Raw genomic sequence first — 12,148 nt, 5'->3', positions numbered from 1 at the left:
CTCACAATGTTACCCTGATTCAGAAAGATTTTCTTTCATTTGGCATGCTTTAATAGTTTTCACATGAATACCATTGAACTAGAGATAATAATATTCTTATTAGAGAAAATAACATTCTTATTCTTAGATATTTAAGCTTTAGTTTCTAGATCAGGAAGAAGGCTACCTTGGTTAATCCCCTAGGATGGTTCCACTGGTATGGAATATAACTTTTTATGATTAAGGCTTTTGTTGGTTCATTTTACACTTGATTTCTTCTGAAGTCCTTAAATCCTGCAGGGACTCCTTTTGTCCTAGCCTACTTTATGCCAGGGTGGCCTCAAATTGTAATTGGTTATAGATAACAACTGATAATCTTCTTCTTTGGAGGAAAATCTATATTACAGAAATAGGAAATCAGCAATCTAAAAGCACATATCTCAGATTTGTTGTCCACATACACTCTTTATGCAGCACAAGTGTCAAGTTAGACTCGTGTCTTTTTGTCTTTTCTTGGGGGGAGGAGGGTATTGGGGATTGGATTCAGGGGCACTCAACCACTGAACCACATCCCTAGCCCTACTTTGTATTTTATTTAGAGACAGGGTCTCACTAAGTTGCTTAATACTTGCTTTTCCTGAGGCTGGCTTTGAACTCGCTATCCTCCTGCCTCTGCCTCCCAAGCCACTGGGATTACAGGCATGCACCACCTCAATGATCCTAGCCATTTTTCCAAAATAGGTGTCCAGCAGCTTGTGATAGTCCAAGAACAGAGTGAGTTGTCCCTTCCTAAGAGCAATGAGGACACAAAGGGTCAAAGACAGTGTTTTTATTAAAGGATGAATTCAGAATTCAGAGAAAATCCAAATTAAATGTCCATTCCATAAGTGATTAGACAAATGAAGGAAAGTCTGGAAGAAAGAGTTATTATGATGGGCTATAGGTTTTAGTACACATGGAAGGAAGAACCAAGACAGATTTCAGGGATGATGGATATTCAAGCCCATACCATTCTAGGACCATAAGACTTCTTTGGTGGGTGAAAAAGGTGTTATGAGGAGTGCTATGCCAGATTGAACAATTACTCAAGTAATTTTAGTGGAAAGCTGAGGTAGAAAAGCAAAGAACTATTGTTTTCTTATTCTTTGAGTATAGTGAACATTAATTATAAAAGGCATTGATAATTAAAAGTATAATCCAACCAATACCTCAAATTTGTTCAGAATGAAAATACTAGAAAATAACGAAAGCTAAACTCAGATCTAAAAATTTAAATTTGACCTTAGAGTAGGTTATTTCAGAATAAAGCCATATCAGTTTATCTAGAGTATAGTATTATTTGCTATAAAAATTCTAGCAAGTTCATAAATTAAACCTCCATAAAAAAACCTTATTCTTCTTTACTTTTCTTTTAACTTACCATAATTATATATTTAAATTTTTACATATTAATTTTGAATAAGATTATTTTATGTAAGTTTGCTTACTTCTTTCATATTACTAAACTTAAAGGGACATGTTAAGAATAACTCAAGGCAAATTAAAGCTGATAATAAAAAATAAGGTAATTTTACATTTCCTGTGATCTTGTTTAAGGACAGTGTGATTATTCAGCATTCTGATTGCTTATGTAGTACTAATAATCTATATTTTAAAAATTTATGTTCCATGGATAAAACATACTGTTGATTTTTCCAAAATGCTGGCACAGAGACTGACTTTCTATAGTTTAGTGATTAGAGCTGAAGGTTGTTCTCTACAATATCTATGTGTTTTCCAAAGTATATCCACTAGTATGGAGTAAGATAATACAAATGTAGTTGATTACTATTAATACTCTTCATTTTCTTCCATTTTAATATATATAAAACATTATTATCCTTTTGATCTGATACTTTCAATGTTTTTGAGCAAGAACAGATAATATTTTATAGTAACAAATTATGAAATGTGTGAGTTGGCAAAATTTGTTTTACATCCTAAATATTACTTTTCAATATTGAACTAATTATACTGAAAACATATACATGCAAGCATGCACACAGACTTACAGAAGATTAATGCTGAATAAAGTCTAGGTAACGGGGAATATTTGCTATTACTTGTGGCCATTTTTTTTCAGAGTGTGTTGGATTAAGACTCCTTAAAGAACTTCAGAATATCATCATGCCTTTTAGAAAAGAGGGCAAATTATTTTTTCATAAAGTCTATATGCTTCACGACCTCATTTTTCTGAACCATAGATAATTAGCTCCTGAAGAAACTTGAACAACTAAAAATAAATGCCACAAAGACCATAAGGTTTAATTAGTATCTTTGAACTTCACTAATAATCTATTTTATTTCAACATAAACATAGAATCAACACCTCTGTTTTCTGGTTCTTGGTTTAGATACAAAAAGAAGCAGAGAGTGCTGGTAGGGCATATATATATATATATATATATATATATATATATATATAGAGAGAGAGAGAGAGAGAGAGAGAGAGAGAGAAAAGATAGAATAGATGAAATGCTGGAGAAAGAAGTATTAAAAGTAGCAACAGAGTATAGAGTCCTTATTGTGGGAATACAGGACTCCTTATGCCTCAGAATTGAAAACACTAGTGTTAAGAATTAAGACAATAATGTATGTGTAGAATCATGGCTTTCTTCATCAAGATAAAAGTTTCTATAATCTGCTTTAGATGGCAGGGAAATGAGTAATGCATCTTAGAAAGATTATCTTCAAAAAATAGTTTAAATGAAAATGTTAAAGCTTTTTCTATCTGAAAAAATGCCCCCACCTGTATCTGTTTTTGATAAATGAAATGTTCCTATATGCTAAAATATCTATGAACATTTTGGTAGATATGCATGTGTGTACATTATTGTAGGGAGAATGTCCACAGCTTTATTTAGTCTCTCAGAAGATTTATGATCTCAAAAAAATTAATATGGTTTGGGAAAAGCAGCCCTACAAACTAAGACTTTTGGCAATGCATTTATAAAATATTTGAGCTTTAATAGAACACTTTTTCATATTCACATATGAATATGACATTCAAAAACATACACATGGTAATCATAATGCATGAGAGTTAATGAGCACTTTCAAATGACAAAAACTCCATTAAATATTTTACATAATTACAGAATGAATGAATGCACATGAAAAATTGATATGCTACAGAGAGATTTCAATTTACAGTGTGCCTTATTCTATCATAAAATTGCATTCTAAGGGTTCTAAATATGCATCAGAGGTAAGTGGCTACTGTTTTAAGAAAAATGTGACTTTTAAATATATCAATAATTTTTTAAAATTTATAATTATCAAACAGGTCAGAGGAAATTGTTAGTTAATATGAATTATTGAAATGATCTTTTTCTTTAATAAAAAATCAAATTATTCTCTTCAATAAAAATATTTAAAAGCTCGTTGAAGAGTTATTTAAACCTGCTTCCTCTACTTTCTCTCCATCTCTTGCAGTGAAGCATTTCTCTCATCACTCTCCTAAAACTTCTATTGGAAAATCCTTCTGGAAACTCCCAATGACCCAATTAAACTTCTTCCCATTTTTCATCCTTCATGTCCTCTGTGTCTTGCAAACCCCTCTCTCTTTCTTGAAACTGTCCATTTCATTAGCAGTTTTATTTTTATTACACTATCAAATAGAATTAAAAGATAAATATCAGTCTCATGACTCAGAAATATTTGGAATTTTGGAGGCAATAAAATAAATTAAGGAAGATTAAGCACCCATGAGGGAAAAAAAAAAAAAAACTAGGTTATTTGAGCCCTAGCACTTTGCAGTTCCAAAGACAAAACAGAATGTTTGAGATCTTATGTGATAAGAATGACAGGGCACATGCATGGATCTCTAGTGTAAGGATTTATCTAAAGTTACACTGGAATGTTTTATAATTTGAATTATGTTTTTAGTTATGTATTTTCTGCAATAACTTTTTGTAGCATATTACATTTGTTTTATTCAGTAACAATAATAGCCTAGTCTTTTTTATTTCTTTTTTTATTCGTTCTTTGCAGTTGTATGTGTCAGCAGAATGTGTTTTGACATATCATACATACATGCAGTATAACTTCCCATTTTTGTGGTTGTACATGATGTGGAGTTACACTGGTCATGTATTCATTTGTGAACACAGCAACGTTATGTCTGATTCATTCTACTGTCTTTCCCATTCCCATTCTCCCTCCCTTCTCCTCACTCTGCACCCTGTCCAATCCAGTGAACCTCCCCTTTTCCCCCACACCCTGCCTATTGTGAGTCAGCTTCCACATATCAGAGAATACTTGAACTTTGGATTTTGGGGATTGTCTTACTTCATTTAGCATAATAGTCTCCAGTTCCATCCATTTACTAGCAAACACCATAATTTCATTCTTCTTTATGGCTGAATACTATTCCATTGTGTATATGTACTACATTTTCTTTATTCATTCATCTATTGAAGGGCACCTTGGTTAGTTCCACAGTTTAGCTAAGAATAGCCTACTCTTTAGAAACTAATTGTATTAGTTTGAGACTTAGAACTAGAATTGAATTCATTGAATTGAATTTGAAGAAGATAAGTGATGTATTACATGTTGTGGTCCTACTTACCTTATGCAATTAAAAACAAAAATAATTTATCTCTTCCTATAAGCAAAGTCTTTTCTAAGTGATTCTAGTCTTTAAAATAAATGAACAATCTTTTAGTCTGTAAGCAGATTGAAGTCTAGTCTAGCTTAGATATAAAAAAATTCATAAATAAATAGCATGAACACTTTTGTATGTATCATATAAACCAAATGTTATAGGTTCATTTCAGGAAATGTACTGTGTAAGGATTAAGAAAACCTTCTTAGAAAATGAGGCATTTGATGCAGACTTTGAAGGGTGGTTGGATTGTTGACAATTCAAAATGAAGGGAAGTGAGTAGCAAATAAATTGTTACATTCCAGAACATTCCTTTAGCAAAGATAGTAAAATGATGTGACAGTTGAGATTATGTTTAGGGGATAATTGGTCTATTTTGATTAAAACACATATGTATGCAATTAAAGTGAAATAAAATTTGAGAGCCATGTCTGACGTCTGATACAGTAAGGAATAACTGAAACTTAACTTGTAAGAATTGTGCTTCAGTAGAACATACATTAGAACAGAAAATAGAATTTATAGATATTGGGAAAACTGTAAACCTAATTAGTCTAAATATAGGTAGAAGGCTTTTTTTTTTTTTACTGCAATCCACGCAGGAGATAATGAAAACTTGAATTAGCAGTAGTATAAATAGGAACCAAAATGTGTGTGTGGATTTGAAGTACTACCTGGAGCTAGAATTGATAGAATTCCATAACTGATGAGGGTATGGGAGAGAAGGTAGAAATGAAATTTGTATTAACTCAACAAACATTTGAGTCTCTAATATACTAACATTTAAGCAAGTGTAGCCCCCAAGTGAAAACCTAACACGAGATTGTGGATTTTGGTAGAGGAGTCAAATACTTAAATATGTAATCAGTGATCATCTGCATAAAAGTGATGGTGAAGGCACATAAGTTTTTTCAAACATCAGGACATAAGACAGAGAGAAGTAAGGTGATTCCCACACTGAAAACAAAGGCTCAAGGCGGGTCTCAGAGGGCAGGAGTGGCTGGAGGCAGTGGATGTAAGGCCTTCCATAATAAGGCAAAAAAAAAAAAAATCAGTGTCATAACTAATAAGAGGGTGAGAATATTTCAAAACCAATACTCTAGTTAATTTTAATTACTTATGAAGTTTAGAGTATTAGAGATAAAGAAAAATCTTTCATGATTGTTGATGGAAGAGCATGAAGATTATACAGAAAAAGAGCAGAAACAGTGAACAGCATCTAAAGGTTCAAGCTCCTTAGGTGGTTTCAATGGATCATACCCTAAATATTTTAATAGTTATTTCCAAGGATTTACTTTGCACAGACAAGTGCTTTACACCCATGCCCTGCTATCTCACAACTGTCTCTTAGGAATTATTCGAAGTTGACAACTATCAGATGAAATGATATTTCCAAACACAGAATGTTGTATTTATTAGTTGTAAGGAATTTGAAATGTTTCCTGTATATAAACCTTAAAAGCTGTATGTAAGACTCTAGAAAGGATATTTTCATTTCTTCTCCAGTAAGCCAATAACACAATAACACCAATGCCTTGGAAACATTGAAGTTAACACATTTATCTTTACCAAGCTAAATATCACTCTCTATTCTTGGTTTAGAAAGATGAAGTATTGGGCTTTTGAGAAGAAATATTCATACCTGATATTTTTTGAAATTGAAATCAAATTTGATCTGAATAATGGTATAATACAAAAGTCAACATCTCTTTTTTCTCTGCAGGCCTTTTTTATGAACATTAAAATCTATGTTATTTGTTAAATTTACTGATAAAGTTCATCATTTCATTGGTGCAATGTCTTGTTCAATTGAGGAATCAACTTTCAATCTGATGATGTAAAACTGGAACGGCTTCTCTTTCTTAGCTTATTTTCTTTTTCTGTCACTGCTTAGCTTTGTGGTTCACACATCTGTGTCACTTGCTTAACTTCCTTTCCTTAAAAATGACACTTGTCAGTTGACACCAAGCCCCCAAAATACAGGAATTAACATCGTTTTGCTTATTTGTAGCACCTGATGTTGGTGCAGTTAGCTAGACTTGAGTGAGACTTGACTGCTTTCTAACAGTCTACCATGCTTGCTAGACACCTGAGACAAATGAAAGTTTTTCCTTAGGTCAGAAAGAAAAATGAAGCTACCTTTTTCTTTTCTGTTTCTGTTGTTTTGTTTTGTTTTGTTTTTTGAGGAAAAAGAAAAGCAGTTCAGACAGTTTTAAACCAGGAGTTGGAATGATATGCAGCATTATGAGTTGTTTGATTATTTCTCATTTTATGGGAATTATCCCATGGCATTTATCATGATTCATTTATTCCAAACGACTGGGGACAGAAGACTTAGGAGGCTGGGACAAAAGACCATTATCAGAGCTCCAGGCAGGCAGTACAAACTCCTCAGGGTTGAGATCTCCCTACCACTCAGTTTAAGGAGCTCCCTGAAGTCACTATAGTTGGTTGGTAAGGATTCATGGATTTAATTAATTTTTTAAAATCTCAGACCTTTATTCAATAAGTATATTTCATGTTATGTTCTAGGTTAATTCCTCAGTGAACAAATTAGACAAATTGCTCTTGTGGAACTTATATTTTATATTAGAGAGACATATTTCAAAAAAATGCCATCTAACATGTCCAGTGGTCATAATTGCTGTGAAAATAAATAAAACCACTAGGATAAGAGAATAGAGAATGAAGATTGGTGAGAAAAATCCTCCTATCAGTGTACTGATATTTAAATATAGAACCAACTGCCTTTAGAGCATGAGATGTAATGATATGTGGAGACAGAGCACTTCATAGAAGAAACCATAATTCTAAATACCATGATGCATCCATGTGCTTCATATGTAAGAGCTGAAAGAATTCAGTGGTGCTGGAGAGGATGAGGGCGGGACAGTGGGAGGAGATGATTTCAAGGGAGGAGAAGTGAGACTGCAGAACGCCTTTAACTGAAGATCTAAATAAGAAGCAAAAACACTACAAGATTTGAACAGAAGAATGATGAATTCTGATTTGTATTCTAAAATGGTCATTCTGACTATGAAGTGTAGACTAATAGACAGTAGGGGGCATGAGTGGATATAGCAACAGCAGTGAGATGTTTATTGCAGCAGCCAGGAGAGAGAACGCAGATGCTTGGACCAGGTGACAATGGAGATAGTGAAAAGATATTTTAATAGCTGATATGACAGAGTTTATTAATAGTTATAACTGGGTCTGAAAGAAAGAGAAAGTTCAAAGGAATGTTTCCATAATATCTCTAAGAACTCAAAAACTACAGAAGGTAAACAGATTTATGTCAAAATTCACTGGCAAAATTTTCTGAGACCATTTTAATATCTCTAAAGTTCAGAGACCAAAGGAAGCTTGTTCTGGTTTATTTTTTATGTATTATCTTCCGAAGTGCAACACAAATCCTTGCTCTTGCAGTTTAAGCTCATTTCATTTTTACTGTTCTCAGGGAGATTGAACAATTTTATCCTTAGAAACCATCAGCATCCTGTCTTCATTCTACCATCTGAATCCTTGGGCAAAAGCCAGGATGAAATTGTTTATTGAAATGAATTTCTGAAGCTGTGGCTCAGATTGAGCTGCCAGTTAACAAATGAAATAAATGGCATTTTTCCTACCATCTTTGTTCTTCTACTACTTTTAAAAGTGATAGAACCTCAAGCGAGGAGAATTCTTGAGTCTCCACCAAGTCCAGCAATAAATTAGTTTCACTCCTCTTTTTAAAATCATTTTTCTGTTTTTATATAAAATTTTTAAAAATGTAAATATATAAACATATATTCTCAAAGTAGGAAAGGTCTTTTAAGGGTATCTCTATTTCTACAGCATGAGAAAATATTATTTGTAATAGCACTACTGTCATAGTTACAACATAGTTACAACAATTTTCAACTAGAGAATAATAGATAGAAAAATGTTTTTATTAGCTTTTCTGTTTTATTCCTCAGGATTTCCATGAAAAGTTTTGGTAAAGCATATGTTGTAATCTATAGAACTTCCCAAAATAATGCTTTCACAAATATTCATGATAGTATTTACTCCTAACAACCTTGCTGCCTGAGAGTTGAGGACACCCACATAATTTGTCCTAGATCAGTGCTTCCCATTCAGAGTGGATGCATTGTTTTTTTCCTTTGCATCTCAGTAATTGAAAGTTAAAGATTTCTTTCATTATCTTGCTCAGCCAACCACATTCTAACCTTCTAAAACTTCAGTGTAGATTTTTTGATATGACCCTACGGAAATCTTACTCATATGTTCTGTATTTCTACAAAGTAAAATAACTACTGACCATTTGTTTTCTTTTCTAGTACTAATCTTCATATATGCTTACTTTGTTAAAATGTAAAATTATTTTTCTGGCTAATTATATATTTTGAAGGATGCCTGTCTTACACTTTTTTATAAGCATTAAGTGTTTTTTCTATTACATCTTTTATTTATTTATTTATTGATCCCAAGGGTTGAACTCAGGGGCACTTGACATCCCCAGCTGTATTTTGTATTTTATTTAGAGACAGGGTCTCACTGAGTTGCTTAGCACCTCGATTCTGCTGAGGCTGGCTTTGAACTCAGGATCCTCCTGCCTCAATCTCCAGAGTAGCTGGTATTACAGAATGTGCCACCATGCCTGGTCCTTATATTACATCTTAACCAATAAAAATTTTGTGAACTTTCTACACCTGGGACTATTGCATAAAATGGGTTAAATCTCTACCCTTTTGGTAACTGTCTGGTAAAGAATGCATTGATTCAAGAACAAATTTTTGTTCCAAGACCATCATTTCTTTTGGATTTTGTATTTACTGGGGAAAAGCACATGGTCTGGAGAAACCTAAGAGAGTCACACAAAAGGCAGTTGGAAACCAGCACTGTATGGAATGCACAACAATGTGCAATAGCTTTGGGAAAAGCAGAGGAAAAGTTGACTTCTACCAAAACTATGCATATCTATGAGAAAAGAATGCAGGGTCTAAAGTAGGAAATGTGGATAACAGAGATGGTGAAGTGATATATTTTTGTGGCATATCTTGGTCTACCAGATATTAATTATGAAAGTTGTCCTCAAATAGAAATCTATAACTTTAAACATTAAAATTTCTTTTAAGAATACAAGCTGAGAATTCTTGATTTTCTCATGCATTGATACATAGAACTAGCCACAAAATGTTTTGTGTTTGTGCTTCTATTCTCTATAAAGAGCTTGAGTTTCTGCCCAGAAGTTCTTTGTGACCTCTGTGTCCTAAGAAATCTACCAATAGTAGCTTTGCATACGGAGGTTGGTACTTTGTATCAGTTCAAGAAACTTGGCAAAAGTTTTAACTATGAAAAGTCTCTAAGATGAGATGGAGAAAAAAAAAGCACTGGGAAAATAAATGGTTTTGTATTTTCCTATAGTTCTTGTATCTAAAAGGCGTTGGAGCTATAATTCTTCTCAGATTGACTCCATTGTTCTGTTTGAGATAAATTCTTTCAGCATGCAGTAGATTCACACTAGAATAACTAGAAAGATAAAATCCAAGGTCTACAGAAAACAAAATTTAAATTTTATGACATTGCTTCTGATCTCTGTGGGTTGATGTAACACAATGAATATTTGGAATTAGTAGAATGGCATACTGTGTGACTCCTTTCTGATTTTGCTGTTCAACTGAATTAGAAGGATGTCACTGCAAGCTTGTGTGAACACAAAATATAATCCCGTTTCAACTGTTTCTATGGCAATAATTGCTTATCTCTATGGTAATAGTGGTCTGCCTCTATAACAATAACCTGCAATGAGAGAAAAAAGGCACTGACTCTCTGTTAACAATTTTTCTTTTGCTTTTTTTCTATTTTCATGTTCTCCTCTTTTCAAAAGTCTTAATTTATTTGGTTACACCAAGAATTCTTTACTAAATCCTTCCTCTTCTCCCACCGCTTCCTTCTCTGAATTAAAAAAAAAAAAAAAAAAAAAAGAAGAAGAAGAAGAAGCTTTTAATTTGAAAACTGAAAAAATCTGACTAAGATTAAAAACTGGTGCTTTTATGTTCATGGAAGTAGGACATGCTATTTTGCATCTTTTAAAATATTCTGGTTTTGAAGATAGATGCATCTGGCTGAAAACCATAGATGTACCATAACTAATTGATCCTTCTGTAAGTTATTTCATATCTAAATTTATTGTTATTCTTTTCTAAAGATAATAATGTCTTCTTCACAGAGATAATAGCAATAATGAGATTAGGTACATTTAGCACCTGACATACAATAGGCCCTCTGATTGGTAATGGACAAACACAAGGCCAAATATGGGCTATGCTATTGATTGTGTGATTGTAGTGAGGTCACCCAGACCCCTGGCCATGGTCTGCTCCTCCAGGGAACTTCTAAAGTTCATACCAAGTTTCAGTATCATACTTTAAAAAAAAATCTGAATATTATGCATATTGTGTACATCAAAAAGAAGAGCAAGATTCCATATATATAGACATATAATATGACTAGTCTAGAGAATCACCTGTGTTTTTTGTCTGTTTTAGAAGTATTATGTGACTCAGTTGCCTTCTGTAGAATAGTGGCAATAAGAACCAAGAGATTCTGGGCTTTTGGCATTTTGCTACAAGAAGCTACTCTTTGCTTCCATGGATGCATTTGTCATTAGTCAAATTCCAGCTCCCTTGGATGATGCAGACCAAAAAAAAAAAAAACTTTTTCTGACTTAATTTTATAATATCTCAACTATGTTCTGTGGAATTTTAGCAATCATCTTTAGAGATGCATCAAAGAATTCTGTAAGATTACTATATGTTCTCTAAAATTTAGAAATAAATTAGTTCACTTAGTCCTTAATTAAAGTCTCTCAAATGATCAAAAATATTTTGGAGGTTTTATATCTATTTGAAATTTCCATTTGAAGAGCTTCTCCTTTTGAAGGATCTGCATCCATTATTTAGAGTGTTAATCTAAATAATTTCATTTTTTTCTATATAGTCTCTTTTTGCTTTCCCCAAACTCATTGCCCAATTATTTCTTTTTAAATTTTCCTTACTTCCTTAAAAAATTTGTCTCGTTGTCCCTAAAATGAAATTTTATTCTTAATAATAAGGCTAACCTCCACTATCTTTACAATATATTGTGAAAATCTTGAGTATTTCAAAAATCATAAAATTTTTAAATTAAATAACAATTTGTCAGCAGAAAACTAAATATGTTGTTTTTTAACATAATTGAGACTACATTGGTAAAACATAATTGTAATTGGTTAGTGTGCTCTTTTTAAATACATATTTCACTATAGTGAAATACAGTACTGAATTTGATCATTGAGTGTATGTTTGTATGTAAGTTGTGGAGTAAACCATTGTTTATTGGGAGATTTTTTCCTTTTTGTTTGAATATCTAAAGGTAAAAATTATTTTCTGAGTTTCAGTTGACTTAATTTATTTCCTGCAATGGAACAGAAATGTTGTTTACAAATATAGAGTTAACATTAATTTTGCTCAGCATACTTTATTTATAATTGTAACTATAATA

At 32.5% G+C, this 12,148-nt stretch overlaps 1 protein-coding gene across 1 annotated transcript in view; it reads left to right on the top strand.

The window, feature by feature from the left end:
- The window catches only part of Adgrb3 (adhesion G protein-coupled receptor B3), a 671,006-nt gene that overhangs the window by 353,905 nt on the left and 304,953 nt on the right, over positions 1-12,148 (top strand). The window lies entirely within an intron of this gene.

This window comes from Urocitellus parryii, chromosome 8 (genome assembly GCF_045843805.1).
Source record: "Urocitellus parryii isolate mUroPar1 chromosome 8, mUroPar1.hap1, whole genome shotgun sequence".
Classification (NCBI taxonomy): domain Eukaryota; kingdom Metazoa; phylum Chordata; class Mammalia; order Rodentia; family Sciuridae; genus Urocitellus; species Urocitellus parryii.
This window is presented reverse-complemented; position numbering and strand designations above follow the sequence as displayed.